Below are 21,687 nucleotides of genomic sequence, written 5' to 3' on the forward strand. Positions count from 1 at the left end.
CCACAAGAATGTTAGTTAACATATCTGTCACCTCACAGATGTGTGTGTGTGTAAAGAAATTTTAAGATCTATTCTTTTAGCAACTTTCAAGTATATAGTAAAATCTCATTAACTATAGTCACCATGCTGTACATTGGATCCCTAGAACTTATTTAAATCTTTTACTCTTTGAACACCTTTCCCCTGTCCCCACCCCTCTCATTGCTGGCAACCACCATTCTACTTTCTGTTTCTATAAATTCTGTTTTTTAGATTCCACATATAATGAGATTGTATAGTATTTATCTTTCTCTGTCTGACTTATTTTCCTTACATAATACTCACAAGGTCCATCCATGTTGTTGCAAATGGATGGATTTCTTTCTTTTTTTATAAGCCCATGAACATTATTTTAAAGAAATATAGGGACTTCCCTGGTGGCACAGTGGTTAAGAATCTGCCTGCAAATGCGGGGGACATGGGTTCGAGCCCTGGTCCGAAAAGAACCCACATTCCATGGAGCAACTAAGCCCACGTGCCACAAATACTAAGCCAGTGCTCTAAAGCCTGTGAGCCACAACTACTGAACCCACGTGCCACAACTAGTGAAGCCCACATGCCTAGAGCCCATGCTCTGCAACAAAGAGAAGCCACTGCAATGAGAAGCCCGCGCACTGCAATGAAGAGTAGTCCCCACTTGCCGCAACTAAAGAAAGCCCACACGTAGCAACGAAGACCCAACGCAGACAAAAATTAAAAATTAATTAATTTAAAAAAACTAAAAAATAAAATATAAATAAATAAAAGAAATATGGAAGGGATACACACTCAAGGAAAAATAGAGTGACACATGGGCTTCCCTGGTGGCGCAGTGGTTGAGAGTCCACCTGCCGATGCAGGGGACACGGGTTCATTCCCCGGCCTGGGAAGATCCCACATGACGTGGAGTGGCTAGGTCCGTGAGCCATGGCCGCTAAGCCTGCGTGTCTGGAGCCTGTGCTCCGCAATGGGAGAGGCTGCAACAGTGAGAGGCCCGCGTACCAAAAAAATAAATAAATAAAAAATAGAGTGACACAAATATTTAGTGACAGCCCTAAGAAATATAAGCCCAAAATGAACTCAGCTTTCTGAAAATTGCTAGAAAACAGAGAAGACAGAGGGTTTAATAGCTATTTTTAGCACAAGAATATTGCTTAGGGCAAGATAGAATAATATTAATATAGGACAAAGAAAAGTATGAATTTTAAAAATTCTATTTTCCTTTTGTATTTCTCCATCAAAGTGAAAGAGCATAAAATAGCAAAGTTTTTAAGTATTTTATTCTCCCTGATAATACTGATGGAAAAACCATAACAAATTACCTAACTAACCATTGCAAATAAATTCAAGTCTCCAAGAGTCTGCAAACACCTTGCAAATAAGGAAAAAGCAAGGAAGGAAGGGAGGGAGGGAGCAAGGGAAGAAGAGAGGAAGGAAAGGAAGAGAAGGAAGGAAGAAAGGAGGGAAGATTAGTAACATTCAACAAATCATGGAAGATATGAGAGGTGGAGACATATATTAATAGACAAAGAATACTTATCAACTGCTAATTTTGGAATAGATAATGGCTTTTAAAAATAAATAATTAACAATGTATTTTGTAGATAATTATTTTTTTAAATCACCACTAGTAATAACCAATAAGGAATCACTGAAAACAACAATAACACAAACCTCCTTACTTTATACTGATTTTAGATTGTTAGAGCAGGCTTATGATGTTGATATAAGTATGTCTCAATTACAACAAAGCATTAGACATATTTCTTTCCTATGTTCAATAAGGATGAATGCAAGTTGAATACTATCACATTTCAATGAAATTTTAGCAATTGTATGCAAATAATACTGCCCTTTCCATTTCAACCTAATGAATAGCTCTTATCTGATTAGTGGAAAGCTTTGAAAGAGAGCTACTCGATTTCAAAATCAGGATTTCAATTCATACTGACAACTAGTAATAATGAGAAGAAACCAAAAGAAAGTAAACAGTACACGGATAGATGTAAAGTTCTATATTTAGTTGCAAGAATGGAAGCACAATTATATTATGAGCAAAATCTGGCCTTATAATAACTTACATATAAAATAAAGACATGGAGGGTTTTTTTTCTTTTAATGATAAATTAAATGTAAACCAAAAGGGTAATATAACTTTTTATAGCAACAGATTTATAATCATTCCCAGAGGCAGAAAGTTCCACTGTTCAATGTTCTTAATTATTATCACACTACATTTAGAGTATTGCATTCAGTGGTGAGTAGACAGTCTAAGAAGAATTTACTTAAGCTTAGAAATTAGAAACCAGAATGGTAAGGAGCATATATACCATATGACATGAGGAAGCTGTCCTGTTAAGGGAAGAAACAGGAAGAATAAGTGGGCATACAGTATTTATGTCCAAAGCAGTTTTCTTCTACTGCTCTAGAAGACACAACACAGGTAGACAGAAGTTATAAGGTATATTTTGTCTTAAAGAATAATAGTCTAACAAGAACTATCTCATGGTGGAACAGACTTCTTTAGCTCAATTTCCTTTCAGTAAGACATAATTTCTCAAAACAGATATCAATTACTGTTACACAAAGTATTCTAATCTGATAAGTTTTGTGAAACATTTTATTACAGAGAAATCTGGAATATTTATTGTGAATATCCTGTTCTCCTCTTCAAGAGCAGAAGATTGTATGCAGAGTTCCCCACACTATGAAACTCTTTTTTCAAGGCAATTTTCTCAAAACTATTAATCTGTGAATACAATTTGGAAAACACAGCAAGGGGTTTTATGGAAGAGATACCTTGAGAAAGAGTTTATAATCGATTCTGAAGTTATTTCAAACTGTAATATTTTTATTATTCTACCTTTAATAGGAAGCCAAGACCATAATCACTAGGCATCAAGATACTCAAATCTGAGGGAGACCTTCAAGATGGCGGAAGAGTAAGACGCGGACATCACCTTCCTCCACACAAATACATCAGAAATACATATACACGTGGAACAACTCCTACAGAACACATACTAAATGCTGGCTGAAGACCTCAGACTTCCCAAAAGGCAAGAAACTCCCCACATACCTGGGTAGGGCAAAACAAAAAAGAAAAAACAGAGACAAAAGAACAGGGACAGGACCTGCACCAGTGGGAGGGAGCTGTGAAGGAGGAAAGGTCTCCACACACTAGGAAGCCCTTCACTGGTGGAGACAGGGGGTGGTGGAGGGGGAGGGAGCTTCAGAGCCACGGAGGAGAGCGCAGCAATAGGGGTGCAGAGGGCAAAGCGGAGAGATTTCCGCACAGAGGATCACTGCCGACCACCACTCACCAGCCCAAGAGGCTTGTCTGCTCACCTGTCAGAGCAGGTGGGGGCTGGGAGCTGAGGCTCGGGCTTCAAAGGTCAGACCCCAGGGAGAGGACTGGGGTTGGCTGCGTGAACACGGCCTGAAGGGGGCTACTGCACCACAGTTAGCCGGGAGGGAGTCTGGGGAAAGTCTGGACCTGCCGAAGAGGCAAGAGACTGTTGTTTCTGGGTGCGCGAGGGCGGGGGGATTCAGAGCAACGCCTAAAAGAGCTGTAGAGACGGGCTCGAGCCGTGGCTGTCAGTGCGGACCCCAGCGACGGGCATGAGACGCTAAGGCTGCTGCTGCCGCCACCAAGAAGCCTGTGTGTAAGCACAGGTCACTATCCACACCTCCCCTTCCGGGAGCCTGTGCAGCCCACCACTGCCAGGGTACCGTGATACAGGGACAATTTCCCCAGAAGAATGCAGGGCACGCCTCAGGCTGGTGCAACGTCATGCCGGCCTCTGCCACCGCAGGCTCGCCCCGCATGCCTCACTCCATACCCCTCCCTCCCCCCGACCAGAGTGAGTCACAGCCTAAGCAGCTGCTCCTTGAACCCCCTCCCATCAGAGCAAAGTACAGACGTCCTCAAGCAACCTACACGCACAGGCGGAGCCAAATCCAAAGCTGAACCCAGGAGCTGTGCAAACAAAGAAGAGAAAGGGAAATTTTTCCCAGCAGCCGCAGGAGCAGTGGATTAAATCTCCACGGTCAACTTCATGTACACTGCATCTCTGGAATACCTGAGTAGACAATGAATCATCCCAAAACTGAGGAGGGGGCTTTGGGAGTAACTGTAGACTTGGTCTTTGCTTTCTGCATCTAATTTGTTTCCGGTTTTATGTATACCTTAGTTTAGTATTTAGAGTTCATTATCATTGGTAGATTTGTTTATTGATTTGGTTTCTCTCTTCCTTCTTTAATTTTTAATATAAATATATACATATATTTTTCTTTTTTCTCTTTTTGTGAGTGTGTATGTGTATGCTTCGTTGTGTGATTTTGTCCATAGAGCTTTGCTTTTACAGGGTTTTTGTCCTAGAGTTCTGTCTCTCCATTTTGTTTTTGATTTTTTTTTGGTATACATTTTAGCGCTTGTTATCATTGGTGGATTTGTTTTTTAGTTTGGTTGCTCTCTTTTTTCTTTCCTTCTTTCTTTTTCTTATTACTTTTTATTTTTTTAATTTAAAATTTTTTATTTTAATAACTTTATTTTCATTCCTTCCTCCCTCCCTCCCACCCTCCCTCCTTCCCTTTCTTTTCTTCTGAGCCATGTGGCTGACAGGGGCTTGGTGCTCCATCCGGGTATCAGGCCTGTGCCTCTGAGGTGGGAAAGCTGAGTTCAGGATATTGGTCCACCAGAAACCTCCCAGCTCCATGTAATATGAAACGGCAAAAGCTCTCCCAGAGATCTCCATCTCAATGCTACAACCCAGTTCCACTCAAAGACCAGCTAGCTACAGTGCTAGACACCAGATGCCAAACAACTACCAAGAGAGGAACACAACCCCACCCTTTAGCAGGGAGGCTGCCTAAAATCATAATAAGGTCACAGACACCTCAAATCACACCACCGGAGATGGTCCTGGCCACCAGAAAGACAAGATTCAGCCTCATCCACCAGAACACAGGCACCAGTCCCCTCCACCAAGAAGCAAACACAACCCACTGAAACAACATTAGCCACTGGGGGCAGACACGACAAACAACGGGAACTACGAACCTGCTGCCTGTGAAATGGAGACCCTAAACACAGTAAGTTAAGCAAAATGAGAAGACAGAGAAACACACAGCAGATGAAGGAGCAAGGCAAAAACCTACCAGACCAAACAAATGAAGAGGAAATAGGAAGTTGACCTGAAAAAGAATTCAGAGTAATATTGTAAAGATGATCCAAAATCTAGGAAAGAGAATGGAGATAATCAAGAAATGTTAACAAGGAACTAGAAGAACTAAAGAGCAAACAGTGAAGAACAACACAATAAATGGATTTTAAAATTCTCTAGAAGGAATAGTAACAGAATCATGAGCCAGAAAAATGCATAAGTAATCTGGAAGATAAAATACTGGAAATAACTACCACAGAGCAAAATAAAGAAAAAAGAAAGAAGAGAATCGAGGACAGTCTCAGAGACCTCTGGGACAACATTAAAGGCACCAACATTCGAATTATAGGGGTCCCAGAAGAAGAAGAGAAAAAGAGAGGGACTGAGAAAATATTTGAGGCGATTACAGTTGAAAACTGCCCTAATATGGGAAAGGAATTAGTCAAGTCCAGGAAGCACAGAGAGTCCTATACAGGATAAATCCAAGAAGAAACATGCCAAGACACATATAAATCAAGCTATTAAAAATTAAATACAAAGAAAATATATTAAAAGCAGCAAGAGAAAAACAACAAATAACACATAAGGGAATCCCCATAAGGTTAACAGCTGATCTTTCAGCAGAATCTCTGCAAGCCAGGAGGGAGTGGCAGGACATATTTAAAGTGATGAAAGGGAAAAAACTACAACCAAGATTACAACAAGGATCTCATTCAGATTTGACGGAGAAAGTAAAACCTTTACAAACAAGCAAAAGGTAAGAGAATTCAGCACCACCAAACCAGCTTTACAACAAATGCTAAAGGAACTTCTCTAGGCAGGTAACACAAGAAAAGGAAAAGACCTACAATAACAAACCCAAAACAATTAAAACACGGTAATGGGAACATACATATCGATAACTACCTTAAATGTAATTGGATTAAATGCTCCAACCAAAAGACACAAACTGGCTGAATGGATACAAAAATAATATCTGTATATATGGTGTCTATAAGAGACCAATTTCAGACCGAGGGATACCTACAGACTGAAAGTGATGGGATGGAAAAAGGTATTCCATGCAAATGGAAATCAAAAGAAAGCTGGAGTAGCAATTCTCATATCAGACAAAATAGTCTTTAAAACAAAGACTACTACAAAGGACAAAGAAGGACACTACATAATGATCAAGCGATCGATCCAAGAAGAAGATATAACAATTATAAATATTTATGCACCCAACATAGGAGCACCTCAATATGTAAGGCATATGCTAACAGCCATAAAAGGGGAAATCGACAGTAACACAATCATAGTAGGGGACTTTAACACCCCACTTTCACCAATGGACAGATCATCCAAAATGAAAATACATAAATAAACACAAGCTTTAAATGATACATTAAACAAAATGGACTTAACTGATATTTATAGGACATTCCATCCAAAAACAACAGAATACACATTCTTCTCAAGTGCTCATGGAACATTCTCCAGGATAGATCATACCTTGGGTCACAAATCAAGCCTTGGTAAATTTAAGAAACTTGATATCGTATCAAGTATCTTTTCCGATCACAACGCTAGGAGACTAGATAACAATTACAGGAAAATGTCTGTAAAAAATACAAACACATGGAGGCTAAACAATACACTGCTAAATAACCAAGAGATCACTGAAGAAGTCAAAGAGGAAATCAAAAAATACCTAGAAATAAATGACAATGAAAATACGATGACTCAAAACCTATTGGATGCAGCAAAAGCAGTTCTAAGAGGGAAGTTTATGCCAATACACTCCTACCTAAAGAAACAAGAAAAATATCAAATAAACAACCTAACCTTACACCTAAAGCAATTAGACAAAGAAGAACAAAAAAAAACCAAAGCTAGCAGAAGGAAAGAAATCATAAACATCAGATCAGAAATAACTGAAAAAGAAATGAAGGAAATGATGGCAAAGATCAATAAAACTAAAAGGTGCTTCTTTGAGAAGATAAACAAAATTGATAAACCATTAGCCACACTCATCAAAAAAACAAGAGTGAAGACTCAAATCAATAGAATTAGAAATGAAAAGGGAGAAGTAACAACAGACACTGCAGAAATATAAAGGATCATGAAAGATTACAACAAGCAACTATATGCTAATAAAATGGACAACCCGGTAGAAATGGACAAATTCTTAGAAATGCACAACCTTCCAAGACTGAACCAGGAAGAAATAGAAAATGTGAACAGACCAATCACAAGCACTAAAATTGAAACTGTGATTAAATATCTTCCAACAAACAAAAGTCCAGGACCAGATGGCTTCACAGGCGAATTCTCTCAAACATTTAGAGAAGAGCTAACATCTATCCTTCTCAAACTCTTCCAAAATATAGCAGAGGGAGGAACACTCCCAAACTCATTCTACAAGGCCACCATCACCCTGATACCAAAACCAAATAAAGATATCACAAAAAAAGAAAACTGCAGGCCAATATCACTGATGAACATAAATGTCAAAATCCTCCGCAAAAAAACCAGCAAACAGAATCCAACACCACATTAAAAGGATCATACACCATGATCAGGTGTGGTTTATCCCAGGGATGCAAGGATTCTTTAATATACGCAAATCAATCAACGTGATAAAACATATTAAGAAATGGAAGGAGAAAAATCATATGATCATCTCAATAGATGCAGAAAAAGCTTTCGACAAAATTCAACACCCATTTATGATAAAAACTCTCCAGAAAATAGGCATAGAGGGAACCTACCACAATATAATAAAGACCCTATATGACCAACCCACAGCCAACATCGTTCTCAATGGTGAAAAACTGGAACCATTTCCAGTAAGATCAGGAACAAGACAAGTTTGCCTACTCTCACCACTATTATTCAACATAGTGTCAGAAGTTTTAGCCCCAGCATTAGAGAAGAAAAAGAAATAAAAGGAATCCAAATGAGAAAAGAAGAAGTAAAACTGTCACTGTTTGCAGGTAACATGATACTATACATAGAGAATCCTAAAGATGCTACCAGAAAACTACTAGTGCTAATCAATGAATTTGGTAAAGTAGAATGATACAAAATTAATGCACAGAACTCTCTCTTGCATTCCTATATACTAATGATGAAAAATCTGAAAGAGAAATTAAGAAATCACTACCATTTACCATAGCAACAAAAAGAATAAAATACTTAGGAATAAACATACCTAAGGAGACAAAAGACCTGTATGCAGAAAACTATAAGACACTGACGAAAGAAATTAAAGATGATACAAGTAGATGGAGAGATATATGATGTTCTTTGATTGGAAGAATCAACATTGTGAAAATGACTATACTACCCAAAGCAATCTACAGATTCAATGCAATCCCTATCAAACTACCAATGGCATTTTTCACAGAACTAGAACAAAAAATTTCACAATTTGTATGGTAATACAAAAGACCCCGAATAGCCAAAGGAATCTTGAGAAAGAAAAATGGAGCTGGAGGAATCAGGCTCCCAGACTACAGGCTATACTACAAAGCTACAGTAATCAAGACAGTACGGTACTGGCACAAAAACAAAACTACAGATCAGTGGCATAGGATAGAAAGCCCATAGACAAATCCACACACATATGGTCACCTTATATTCGATAAAGGACGCATGAATATACAATGGAGAAAAGACATCCTCTTCAATAAGTGGTGCTGGGAAAACTGGACAGCTACATGTAAAAGAATGAAATTTGAACACTCCCTAACTCCACACACAAAAATAAACTCAAAATGGATTAAAGACCTAATTGTAAGGCCAGACACTATAAAACTCTTAGAGGAAAACACAGGCAGAACACTCTATAACATAAATCACAGAAAGATCCTTTTTGACCCACCTCCTAGAGAAATGGAAATAAAAACAAAAATAAACAAATGGGGCCTAATGAAACTTAAAAGCTTTTGCACAGCAAAGGAAACCATAAACAAGATGAAAAGACAACCCTCAGAATGGGAGAAAATATTTGCAAATGAAGCAACTGACAAAGGATTAATCTCCAAAATTTACAAGCAGCTCATGCAGCTCAATATCAAAAAAAACAAACAAGCCAATTCAAAAATGGGCAGAAGAGCTAAATAGACATTGCTCCAAAGAAGATATACAGATAGCCAACAAACACATGAAAGTATGCTCAACATCATTAATCATTAGAGAAATGCAAATCAAAACTACAATGAGGTATCACCTCATACCAGTCAGAATGGCCATCATCAAAAAGTCTACAAACAATAAATGCCAGAGCGGGTGTGGAGAAAAGGGAACACTCTTGCACTGCTTGGTGGGCATGTAAATTGATACAGCCACTATGGAGAACAGTATGGAGGTTCATTAAAAAACTAAAAACAGAACTACCATACAACCCAGCAGTCCCACTACTGAGCATATACACTGAGAAAACCATAATTCAAGAAGTGTCATATATCACAGTGTTCATTGCAGCTCTATTTACAATAGCCAGGACATGGAAGCAACTTGCCTAAGTGTCCACTGACAGAAGAATGGATAATGAAGATGTGGCACATATATACAATGGAGTATTACTCAGCTATTAAAAAAAATGAAATTGAGTTATTTGTAGTGAGGTGGATGGACCTAGAGTCTGTCATACAGAGTGAAGTAATTCATCATGAGAAAAACAAATACTGTATGCTAACACATATATATGGAATCTAAAAAAAAAAAAAAAAAGGTTCTGAAGAACCTAGGGGCAGGACAGGAAAAAGACACAGACATAGAGAATGGACTTGAGGACACGGGTAGGAGAAGGGTAAGCTGGGATGAAGTGAGAGAGTGGCATGGACATATATACACTACCAAATGTAAAACAGATAGCTAGTAGGAAGCAGCCACATAGCACAGGGAGATTAGCTCGGTGCTCTGTGACCACGTAGAGGGGTGGGATAGGGAGGGTGTGAGGGAGACGCAAGAGGGAGGAAATATGGGGATATATGTATATGTATAGCTGATTCACTTTGTTATAAAGGTGAAACTAACACACCATTGTATAGCAATTATACTCCAATAAAGATGTAAAAAAAAAAAAAAAGATACTCAAATATGCACAACAGGTTTTCCAGCACAGGTAGTGTAGTGTTTAAAACTCGAAAATAGCCAGACTGGATAGTTAGTGCTAAACACATGAGATAAAACACAAAAATCAGTTTTTGTGTTTACATTCATTGATTGCTCACTCTGTACCAAGCACTTCACTATTATAATCTCATTTAATATTCAAAGTAACTTCCATTAGTCCCATTAAACAGATGAGAAAATCTGAAGCTTAAAATTAATTAGATAACTTGCTAAAAATCACAGCTAACATGTAGTAGAGACAGTTGAAAACATAGTTCTAACCATTGTACTACTACTTATTAGATCTTCAGGCTTCCTATTTCTTCATCCAGGGAGAATGTCGAGATGGAATTGAGTGGAACACCCCTTTAGAAAAACTATGGTGCCTTAACAACTCCAATTTGGAGACAGAAGCTATGTGATGGCCTCAAGCCTTCCTCCACCATTCTCATGGGTGGCAGTGGTAATTAGAATGAGGAAGAGAGAAAGGAACATTACAGATAATCAGTGGGGTGAAAAGCCTCAATAACAGGTCTGCAATCACAGCACAGGTTGATGTCTGAGAGAAAGGATGCAGTGGAAAGTGCTAGAAGACAGCCACTGGGAATCATGTAGCTGTGAATGAGATGAGGTTCCTGGAGACAATATATGCAAATTCCTGAAAACAAATGACAGTATCTTGTTACTGTGAGATCTTTCTCAACCCTATGACCATTAATTGCACCTGACAAGACATTCTTTTTATCCAAAAGAAAGAGCCAGAAAACTGGCAGTCTCCTAAATTTTCATGCCTATAACAACTTGCACAAAAATGAGGCCAAGTTTTTTTATACGAAATTTTATTATTTACACTTAGAAGCACAAAGAAAAAGAAGATACACACTATATAAAGTCTTTAGGATTTTCTATATAAAGACTTTAGGATTTTCTATATAATACCAAAACAATTATAAATATATAATGATATCATTTAACATTTTCTTCAAAGACTTTTTTGGTATTTCTATGCTTACAGAGAATTGAATACCCAGCTACTGTTGATGGCTTATTAATTGCTCTCTGTTATATTTTTGAGAAATTTATAAAATGAGCAGAATACAACTGGAAGTATAAAATAATTTTAAACAAAACATTTTAGGCATTGACAAAAATAAATAGATTGTTACATATGTAAGCAAAGAACGGAGGTGAGTTTCAGGCTATGCAAAATCAGTTCTATGTATAGTTTTTTTTTAAAGTAGCGTTTATTTACAATATGGTATTAGCTTTTGGCATACAGCATAGTGATTCAGTATTTTTACAGATTATACTCCATTAAAAGTTTTTATAAGGTAATGGCTATATTCCCTATGCTATACAACATATCCTGTTGCTTCTGTATTTTATACATACAAGTTTTAATCTCTTAATCCCATACCCATATATTGCCCCCTCCTCCTTTCCCTCTCCCCACTGGTAACCACTAGTTTGTTTTCAAATTCTGTGAGTATATTTCTGTTTTTCTATATACTTTTGGCTCTTATATTTTTTTAGATTCCACATGTAAGTGATATCGTATAGTATTCATCTGTATCTGACATTTCACTAAGCATAATAGGTCCATCCATACTGCTGCAAATGGCAATGTTCCATTCTTTTTCATGGCTGAGTAGTAACCCATTGCATATATAAATACCAATTCTTTATTGATTCATCTGTTGATGGATACTTGGGTTGCTTTCATATCTTGGCTATTGTAAATAATGCTGCTATGAATACTGGAGTGCATGAATCTTTTCAAATTAGTGTTTTCAATTTTTTTCGGATGTATACTCAAGAGTGGAAATGCTGGATCATATGGTAGTTCTATTTTTAGTACTTTGAAGAACCTCCATACTCTTTCTCATAGTGGCTCCACCAATATACATTCCCACCAAGAGTATACAAGGATTTCCTTTTCTCCACATCCTCACCACAATATATTTGTAGACTTTTCAAAGACAACCTTTCTGAGAGGTGTGAGGTGATATCTCGTTGTTTTGATTTGCATTTCTCTAATAATTAGGGATGTTGAGCATCTTTTCATGTACCTGTTAGACAGCTGTATGTCTTATTTAGAAAAATGTCTACTCAGATCTCCTGCCCATTTATTGATTGGTCTGTTTGGTCTGCCCCTAGGTTCTTCATAACCATTTTTTTTTAATTTTTAATTTTTAAATTTTTTGCATTACATGGGCCTCTCACTGTTGTGGCCTCTCCTGTTGCGGAGCACAGGCTCCGGATGCGCAGGCTCAGCGGCCATAGCTCACGGGCCTAGCCGCTCTGAGGCATGTGGGATCTTCCTGGACCAGGGCACGAACCCGTGTCCCCTGCATCGGCAGGCGGACTCTCAACCACTGCACCACCAGGGAAGCCCCTTTTTTTTTTTAGATTCCATATATATGTGTTAGCATACGGTATTTGTTTTTCTCTTTCTGACTTACTTCACTCTGTATGACAGATTGTAGGTCCATCCACCTCACTACAAATAACTCAATTTCATTTCTTTTTATGGTTGAGTAATATTCCATTGTATAAGTAATTACTGATAGCCATGTACTTACTGCCATTTTCTTACTTGTTTTCTGACTGTTTTTGTAGTTCTGTAGTTCTTCTCTGTCCATTTCTCCTTCCTTTTGTTTCTTCCCCTGTGGTTTGGTTTGTTTTTCTTTAGTAGTGTGCTTGTACTCCTTTCTTTTCTTTGTTTTTAATGTATGTATTATAGATTTCTGTGGTGACCATGGGATTAATGTATGTTGATCTATATCTACTTGTTTTAAACTGGTATTCATTTCAGTTCAAACACATTCTAAAATATCTACTTATTTTACTCCCCTCCCTCATATTTTGTGTTTTTGATGTTATATTTTACATATTCATGTTCAACAATTAACTGTTTAGTTTAGTGTACCTATAGTTGCTTTTACAATTTTTTTTATTAATCTTCATAGTGGCTTAAGTGGTTGATCCTTAGTCCTTACTATATATTTGCCTTTCCTAATGGAATTTTCCTGTTTCTATAGATTCTTACTTCTTTTCCACTTAGCAAAGACCCTTCAACATTTCTTTGAGGGTGGATTTAGTATTGATGAACTCTTTTAGTTTTTGCTTATCTGAGAAGTTCTTTACCTCTCCTTCTATTCCAAATGACAATCTTTCTGGGTAGAGTATCCTAGGTTGCAGGTTTTTTCCTTTTAGCACTTTAAATATATCATGCCACTCCCTTCTGGCCTGCAGTGTTTCTATAGAAAAATCAGCTGATAGCCTTATGGGAGTTCCCTTGTAACTGACTGTTTTTCTCTTGCTGTCTTTAGAATCCTGGCTTTACCTTTAACTTTTGCCATTTTAATTACATGTCCTGGTGTGGGTCTGTTTGGGTTCATCTTGTTTGGGACCCTCTGTGCTTCCTGTACCTGGGTATCTGTTTCCTTCTTCAGGTTTGGGAAGTTTTCAGCCATAATTTCCTCAAATACATCTTCAATCCCTTCTTTTCTCTCTTCTCCTTCTGGGGCCCCCATAACAGGAATGTTGGTATGCTGCATGTTATCTTAGAGATCTCTTAAACTGTTTTCATTTTTTTATTTGTTTTTCTTTTTGCTGTTCTGATTGGGTGATTTCCATTATTTATCTTCCAGAGTATTTATGCATTCTTCTGTGTCACTTAGTCTGATATTCATTTCTTCCAGTGTGTTTTACTTCAGCTATTGAATTCTTCATTTCTGATTGAGTCTTTTTTATATTTTCTAGTTCGTTAATAAACTTTTCACTGTGTACCATTATTCTTTGCCCTAATTCAGACAACATTCTTATTATTATTGCTTTCAGTACTTTATCTCATAAATTGTTTATTTCTGTTTAATTGCTTTTTCAGGGGTTTTATCTTGCTCTTTCAATTGACAGTAGTTCCTGTGTAATCATTTTACTTAACTCTCTCTGCCTCTATGAATTTATGTGAAACAGTTACCTACTGTGTTCTTGAAGGGGTGTTATTATGTAGAAGTGTCCCTATACAGACTGCATGTGCCCAGTGCCTCTGGGGGCAGAGCTGAAACTGACATGGACACAAGTCATGTCTTTCCTCAAGGTGAGCTGGCAGCTATCACCTTGGTGGAGGTGGGGCTGAAGATGGAAGGTCTAAGGCTAGAATGAGTGTGAGGTGGGGCTTCCCCTCTGCCCAGTGGCCATCACAACCCTATGGGGGGAAGGTCTGATCTCAAGTTGCTGGAGTGGAAGCCCTGAGGGTCTGGCCTGAGCTGCTTCCGTTACCTTTAAGTATGTGTTTTCCCCTCTCTCTGCACCAAGACTTTTGCCCCAGAGTGGGGGAGCACTGAAGCAAGTGGGGCTTGTGAGGGCTCTGGGCTCATGTCAGCTGCAGATATAAGTCTTAGCTGTCTCTGATGTGCTGCCTATGTAGGCACCCCCAGTTGATTCCCTTGTTCCATTCATACACAGTCTCGGGTTCAAGTCTCCTTTGTCCCCCACAGACGATCACTGCCCCCGGTCTCTGGCGCCACTACCCTGCTGGGCAGGCGGGACCCAAGTGGACTCTCAGCGTGTAACGGGGTGTAAGCTGTGGTGGAGCAGCCAGCATAAGAAATCTGATGCTCTGCTTGAGTAAGTGCCAATGGTGGCTGCTGCCAATCCACCCAGGCTCCTCCCCAGGACCATGTTGCCTCTTAGTTCCTCGGTCACGGCCACCCTGGTTCTAGGGCTGTGCTGTGATGTGGAGCGAGCAGGGCTGGAGTGTTTGTTCGGGTCATGCTGAGGCACACAGAGAGGTGGTCCCGTGAAACTGGCAGCTGCTAGAACAGATCTCTCTCCACCCTGACTTAGAGGCAAATCAGCATGTGCCTGTTTTTCATGATCAGATTCCAGACTTCACACAGTCCTCCTGTTAGTCCTCCAACCAGTCAGGTCTTCCCCCATATAAGACCCCAGGACAGGGGCACCCAATCTGTGGCTGTCACTGCTCACTCCTAAAAGGGGGATGTCTGCCTGTGAATCTTCCTTTTTCCTCCCCTTCTCCTCCCAGATGCACAGGTGCCAAACTGGTCACTTTTCTTCCCTTCCTACCAGATTACGTGTGCATATTTCTTAAAGCCCTGGTTGTACAGGAGTCCTTCTACCAATTTCAAGCTAGTTAAAATTGTTCCACGTGTAGATTATTTCTGATGTGTCTATTGGGGGAGACATGCTCCATATCCTCTTACTCTGCCATCTTCAATCTCTCCCTATTTACAGTTTTTCTAACAATTCTTTTTAAATGATATATTTTGGAGAAATTGATACCACTAGAAATATTAAAGGGATACATATCCTGAGTACTAGAATAATAGCCTTCTATTTACTACTTCAAACTATACAGCTAAAATATCAGTTGATTTATGCTCTTAATGATTCTGACTTAGATATGATTAAAGAGGTTGGAAGCTATGGTTTTGATGAAAATTATTGCTTTCCTAAAATGGTAAGTCAAAAGTTAATTCCTAATTGCCTCTTAGGAAAGACCTTTCATTATTCTTCTGAGTATTATTAATGGCTTCTAAAATCCTACACTCTTAAAGTGATTATAATCATGAACCCTGGAGCCATACTGCATCATTTAAAGCTCTGTGCCTCCACTCAAGTCCTGAGCTGATGTCACTCTACAATCAAGAAAACTTGGGAAAGTTACTTCAGTTCCTTATACCTAAAATGTAGAGAAGTGCTCACTTCAGCAGTACATACAGTAAAAAATTGAAATGATATAGAGATAAACATGGCCCCTGCACAAAGATGACACACAAATTTGTGAAGCATTCCATATTTTTCTAGAAGGAATCAACAGCAGAATAACTAAGGCAGAAGAACAGATAAGTGACCTGGAAGATAAAATAGTGGAAATAACTGTCACAGAGCAGAATAAAGAAAAAAGAATGAAAAGAATTAAGGACACACTCAGAGACTTCTGGGAAAACATTAAACGCACCAACATTCGAATTATAGGGGGTCCCAGAAGAAGAGAAAAATAAAGGGACTGAGAAAATCTTTGAAGAGATTATAGTTGAAAACTTCCCTAACATGGGAAAGAAAACAGTCAGTCAAATCCAGGAAGCACAGAGAGTCCCATACAGGATAAATCCAAGGAGAAACATGCCAAGATACATATTAGTCAAACCATCAAAAATTAAATACAAAGAAAAATATTAAAAGCAGCAAGGAAAAAACAACAAATAACATACAAGGGAATACCCATAAGGTTAACTGCTAATCTTTCAGCAGAATCTCTAAAAGCCGGAAGGGAGTGGCAGGACATATTTAAAGTGATGAAAGGGAAAAAACTACAACCAAGATTACTCTACCCAGCAAGGATGTTATACAGATTCGATGGAGAAAATAAAACCTTTACAAACAAGCAAAAGCTAAGAGAATTCAGCACCACCAAACCAGCTTTACAACAATCGCTAAAGGAACTTCTCAAGGCAGGAAACACAAGAGAAGGGAAAGACCTACAATAACAAACCCAAAACAATTAAGAAAACGGTAATAGGAACATACATATCGATAACTACCTTAAATGTAAATGGATTAAATGCTCCAACCAAAAGACACAGACTGGCTGAATGGATACAAAAGCAATATCTGTATATATGCTGTCTACAAGAGACCCACTTCAGACCTAGGGACACATAGAGACTGAAAGTAAGGGGATGGAAAAAGGTATTCCATGTAAATGGAATTGAAAGAAAGCTGGAGTATCAATTCTCATATCAGACAAAATAGACCTTAAAATAAAGACGATTACAAGAGACAAAGAAGGACACTACATATGATCAAGGGATCAAACCAAGAAGAAGTATAAAAATTGTAAATATTTATGCACCCAACATAGGAGCACCTCAATACATAAGGCAAATACTAACAGCCATAAAAGGGGAAATCGACAGTAACACAATCATACTAGGGGACTTTAACAACCCACTTTCACCAATGGACAGATCATCCAACATGAAAATAAATAAGGAAACACAAGCTTTAAATGACACATTAAACAAGATGGACTTAATTGATATTTATAGGACATTCTATCCAAAAACAACAGAATACACTTTCTCCTCAAATGCTCATGGAACATTCTCCAGAGTGTTCTCCATTTGTGACCCCATATCTTGGGTCACAAATCAAACCTTGGTAAATTTAAGAAAAATTGAAATCGTATCAAGTATCTTTTCTGACCACAAAACTATGAGACTAGATAACAATGACAGGAAAAAAAACTAAAATATACAAACACATGGAAGCTAAACAATACACTACTAAATAACCAACAGATCACTGAAAAAATCAAAGAGGAAATAAAAAAAAATGACAATGAAAACACAATGACCCAAAACCTATGGGATGCAGCAAAAACAGTTCCAAGAGGGAAGGTTATAGCAATACAAACCTACATTAAGAAACAAGAAAAAGCTCAAGTAAACAACCCAAACTTCCAGCCAAAGCAATTAAAGAAAGAAGAACAAAAAACCCCAAAGTTAGCAGAAGGAAAGTAATCATAAATATCAGATCAGAAATAAATGAAAAAGAAATGAAGGAAACAATAGCAAAGATCAATAAAATTAAAATCCGGTTCTTTGAGAAGATAAACAAAACTGATAAACCATTAGACCGTAAACTCATCAAGAAAAAAAGGGAAAAGACTCAAATCAACACAATTAGAAATGAAAAAGGAGAAGTAACAACTGACACTGCCGAAATACAAAAGATCATGAGAGATTAATACGAGCAACTATATGACAATAAAATGGACAACCTGGAAGAAATGGACAAATTCTTAGAAAAGTAAAACCTTCTGACTGAACCAGGAAGAAAGAAAAAATATAAACAGACCAATCATAAGCACTGAAATTGAGACTGTGATTAAAAATCTTCCAACAAACAAAGGCCCAGGACCACATGGCTTCACAGAGAATTCTATCTAACATTTAGAGAAGAGCTAAAACCTATCTTTCTCAAACACTTCAAAATACACTAGAGGGAGGAATACTCCCAAACTCATTCTATGAAGCCACCATCACCCTGATACCAAAACTAGACAAAGATGTCACAAAAAAAGAAAACTACAGGCCAATATCACTGATGAACATAGATCACAAAATACTAGCAAACAGAATTCAACAGCACATAAAAAGGATCATACACCATGATCATGTAGGGTTTATCACAGGAATGCAACGATTCCCCAATATACGCAAATCAATCAATGTGAAACACCATATTAACAAACTGAAAGATAAAAGCCATATAATCTCAACAGATGCAGAAAAAGCTTTCAACAAAATTCAACACCCATTGATGATAAATACCCTCCAGAAAGTAGGCACAGAGGGAACCTACCTCAACATAATAAGGCCACATATGACAAACCCACAGCCAATATCGTTCTCAATGGTGTAAAACTGAAAGCATTTCCACTAAGATCAGGAACAAGACAAGTTTGCCCACTCCTCACCACTACTACTCAACATTGTTTTGGAAGTTTTAGGCACAGCAATCAGAGAAGAAAAAGAAATAAAAGGAATACAAATTGGAAAAGAAGAAGTAAAACTGTCACTGTTTGCAGATGACATGATACTATACATAGAGAATCCTAAAGAGACTACCAGAAAACTACTAGAGCTAATCAATGAATTTGGTAAAGTAGCAGGATACAAAATTAATGCACAGAAATGTCTTGAATTCTTATACACTAATGATGAAAAATCTGAAAGAGAAATTAAGGAAACACTCACATTTACCATTGCAACAAAAAGTATAAAATCCCTAGGAATAAACCTACCTAGGAGAGAAAAGACCTGTATGCAGAAAACTGTAAGACACTGATGAAAGAAATTAAGATCATAAAAACAGATGGAGAGATACAGCATGTTCTTGATTGGAAGAATCAACATTGTGAAAATGACTACACTACCCAAAGCAATCTACAAATTCAGTGAATTCCCTATCAAGCTACCAATGCATTTTTCACAGAATTAGAACAAAAATTTCACAATTTGTATGGTAACACAAAACACCTCGAACAGCCAAAGCAATCTTGAGAAAGAAAAATGGAGCTGGAGGAATCAGGCTCCCTGACTTCAGACTATACTACAAAGCTACAGTAATCAAGACAATATGGTACTGGCACAAAAACAGAAATATAGATCAATGGAACAGGATAGAAAGCCCAGAGATAAACCCATGCACATGGCATCACCTTATGTTTGATAAAGTAGGCAAGAGAATACAATGGAGAAAAGACAGCCTCTTCAATAAGTGGTGCTGGGAAAACTGGACAGCTACATGTAAAAGAATGAAATTATAACACTCCCTAACACCATACACAAAAATAAACTCAAAATGGATTAAAGACCTAAATGTAAGGGCAGACACTATAAAACTCTTAGAGGAAAACACAGGCAGAACACTCTGTGACATAAATCAAAGCAAGATTCTTTTTGACTCACCTCTTAGAGAAATGGAAATAAAAACAAAAATAAACAAATGGGACCTAATGAAACTTCAAAGCTTTTGCACAGCAAAGAAAACCATAAACAAGAGGAAAGGACAGCCCTCAGAATGGGAGAAAATATTTGCAAATGAAGCAACTGACAAAGGATTAAACTCTAAAATTTATAAGCAATTCATGCAGCTCAGTATCAAAAAAACAAGCAACCCAATCCGAAAATGGGCAGAAGACCTAAATAGACATTTCTCCAAATATGATATACAGATTGCCAACAAACACACGAAAGGATGCTCCACATCACTAATCATTAGAGAAATGCAAATCAAAACTCCAGTGAGGTATCACCTCACACCAGTCAGAATGGCCATCATCAAAAAATCTACAAACAATAAATGCTGGAGAGGGTGTGGCGAAAAGGGAACCCTCTTGCACTGTTAGTGGGAATGTAAATTGATACAGCCACTATGGAGAACAGTATGGAGGTTCCTTTAAAAACTAAAAATAGAACTACCATACAACCCAGCAATCCCACTACTGGGCATATATCCTGAGAAAACCATAATTCAAAAAGAGTCATGTACCACAATGTTCATTGTAGCTCTATTTACAATAGCCAGGACATGGAAGCAACCTAAGTGTCCATCATCAGATGAATGGATAAAGAAGATGTGGCACATATATACAATGGAATATTACTCAGCCATAAAAAGAAACGAAATTGAGTTGTTTTTGGTGAGGTGGATGGACCTTGAGTTTGTCATACAGAGTGAAGTAAGTCAGAAAGAGAAAAACAAATACCATATAGTAACACAAGTACATGGAATCTAAAAAAAAAAAAAAAAGGCTCTGAAGAACCTAGAGGCAGGACAAGAATAAAGACACAGACGTAGAGAATGAACTTGAGGACATGGGGAGGGGGAAGGGTAAGCTGGGATGAAGTGAGAGAGTGGCGTGTATATATATATATACACTACCAAATGTATAATAGCTAGTGGGAAGCAGCCGCATAGCACCGGGAGATCAGCTCCGTGCTTTGTGTCCACCTCGAGGGTGGGATAGGGAGGGTAGGAGAGAGATGCAAGGGGGAAGAGATATGGGGATATATGTTTATGTATAGCTGATTCACTTTGTTATGCAGCAGAAACTAACACACCATTGTAAAGCAATTATACTCCAATAAAGATGTTTAAAAAAATGTAGATAATAATATAAATGACCACATTAGGTTGGATGAGGACTACATGAGTTAATAATTAAAAAGTGTCAAGAGCATAAGCTTTGACATATCTTCATAAAGGCTAAATTTGTCTTCTGATTTTTTGATGTATATAATAGAACAGAATTTACGTTAACCCATTTTTGTAATATATATAAACCGATATTGACAGCAAATGGCCACATGGGATATTTTTGGGATGATTGTGATGATATGTTCAAAAACTAGATTATTGTGATGGCTGTCCAACTCAGTAAATTTACTAAAAGCATTGGATTATACACTTAAGATACGTCAGTTCTTTCTATCACATAAAATTATTCTTCAATGAAACTATTTAAATATAAATATACAGGAAATTAAGTAAAGGATATATATATACATATAACATATGTACATATATACAGATAACATATATACATAAATATATATACATATATAAACAGAAAAAAGTTTCATTTTTTAAGCTAAAATCAACATTAGAAACAAATACAATATTAAATTTATAATTAAAGGTATCATTCAGAGTAGTTATTTCCCATACATTTTCTGAGTATCTATTACGTGCTCAGTATTGGGAGATATCAAGGTAAACAAGATACCTTTCACAGCCTTTGAGGAGCTCTTAGTGTAAGGCAGGGGAAGGTAAACTAAGATCACAGGACTAATTCAACCTGTTTTTG

The 21,687-nt window shown here is 37.7% G+C and overlaps 1 non-coding gene across 1 annotated transcript; it reads left to right on the forward strand.

Moving 5' to 3' along the window:
- The first annotated feature begins 16,005 nt into the window (after positions 1-16,005).
- LOC132524013 (U6 spliceosomal RNA) lies at positions 16,006-16,111 on the forward strand. Its single transcript, XR_009541779.1, has one exon. It is a non-coding gene; the product is annotated as a U6 spliceosomal RNA (small nuclear RNA).
- Positions 16,112-21,687: the final 5,576 nt, after the last annotated feature.

The sequence above is a fragment of the Lagenorhynchus albirostris genome, chromosome 7 (genome assembly GCF_949774975.1).
Source record: "Lagenorhynchus albirostris chromosome 7, mLagAlb1.1, whole genome shotgun sequence".
NCBI classification, from domain to species: domain Eukaryota; kingdom Metazoa; phylum Chordata; class Mammalia; order Artiodactyla; family Delphinidae; genus Lagenorhynchus; species Lagenorhynchus albirostris.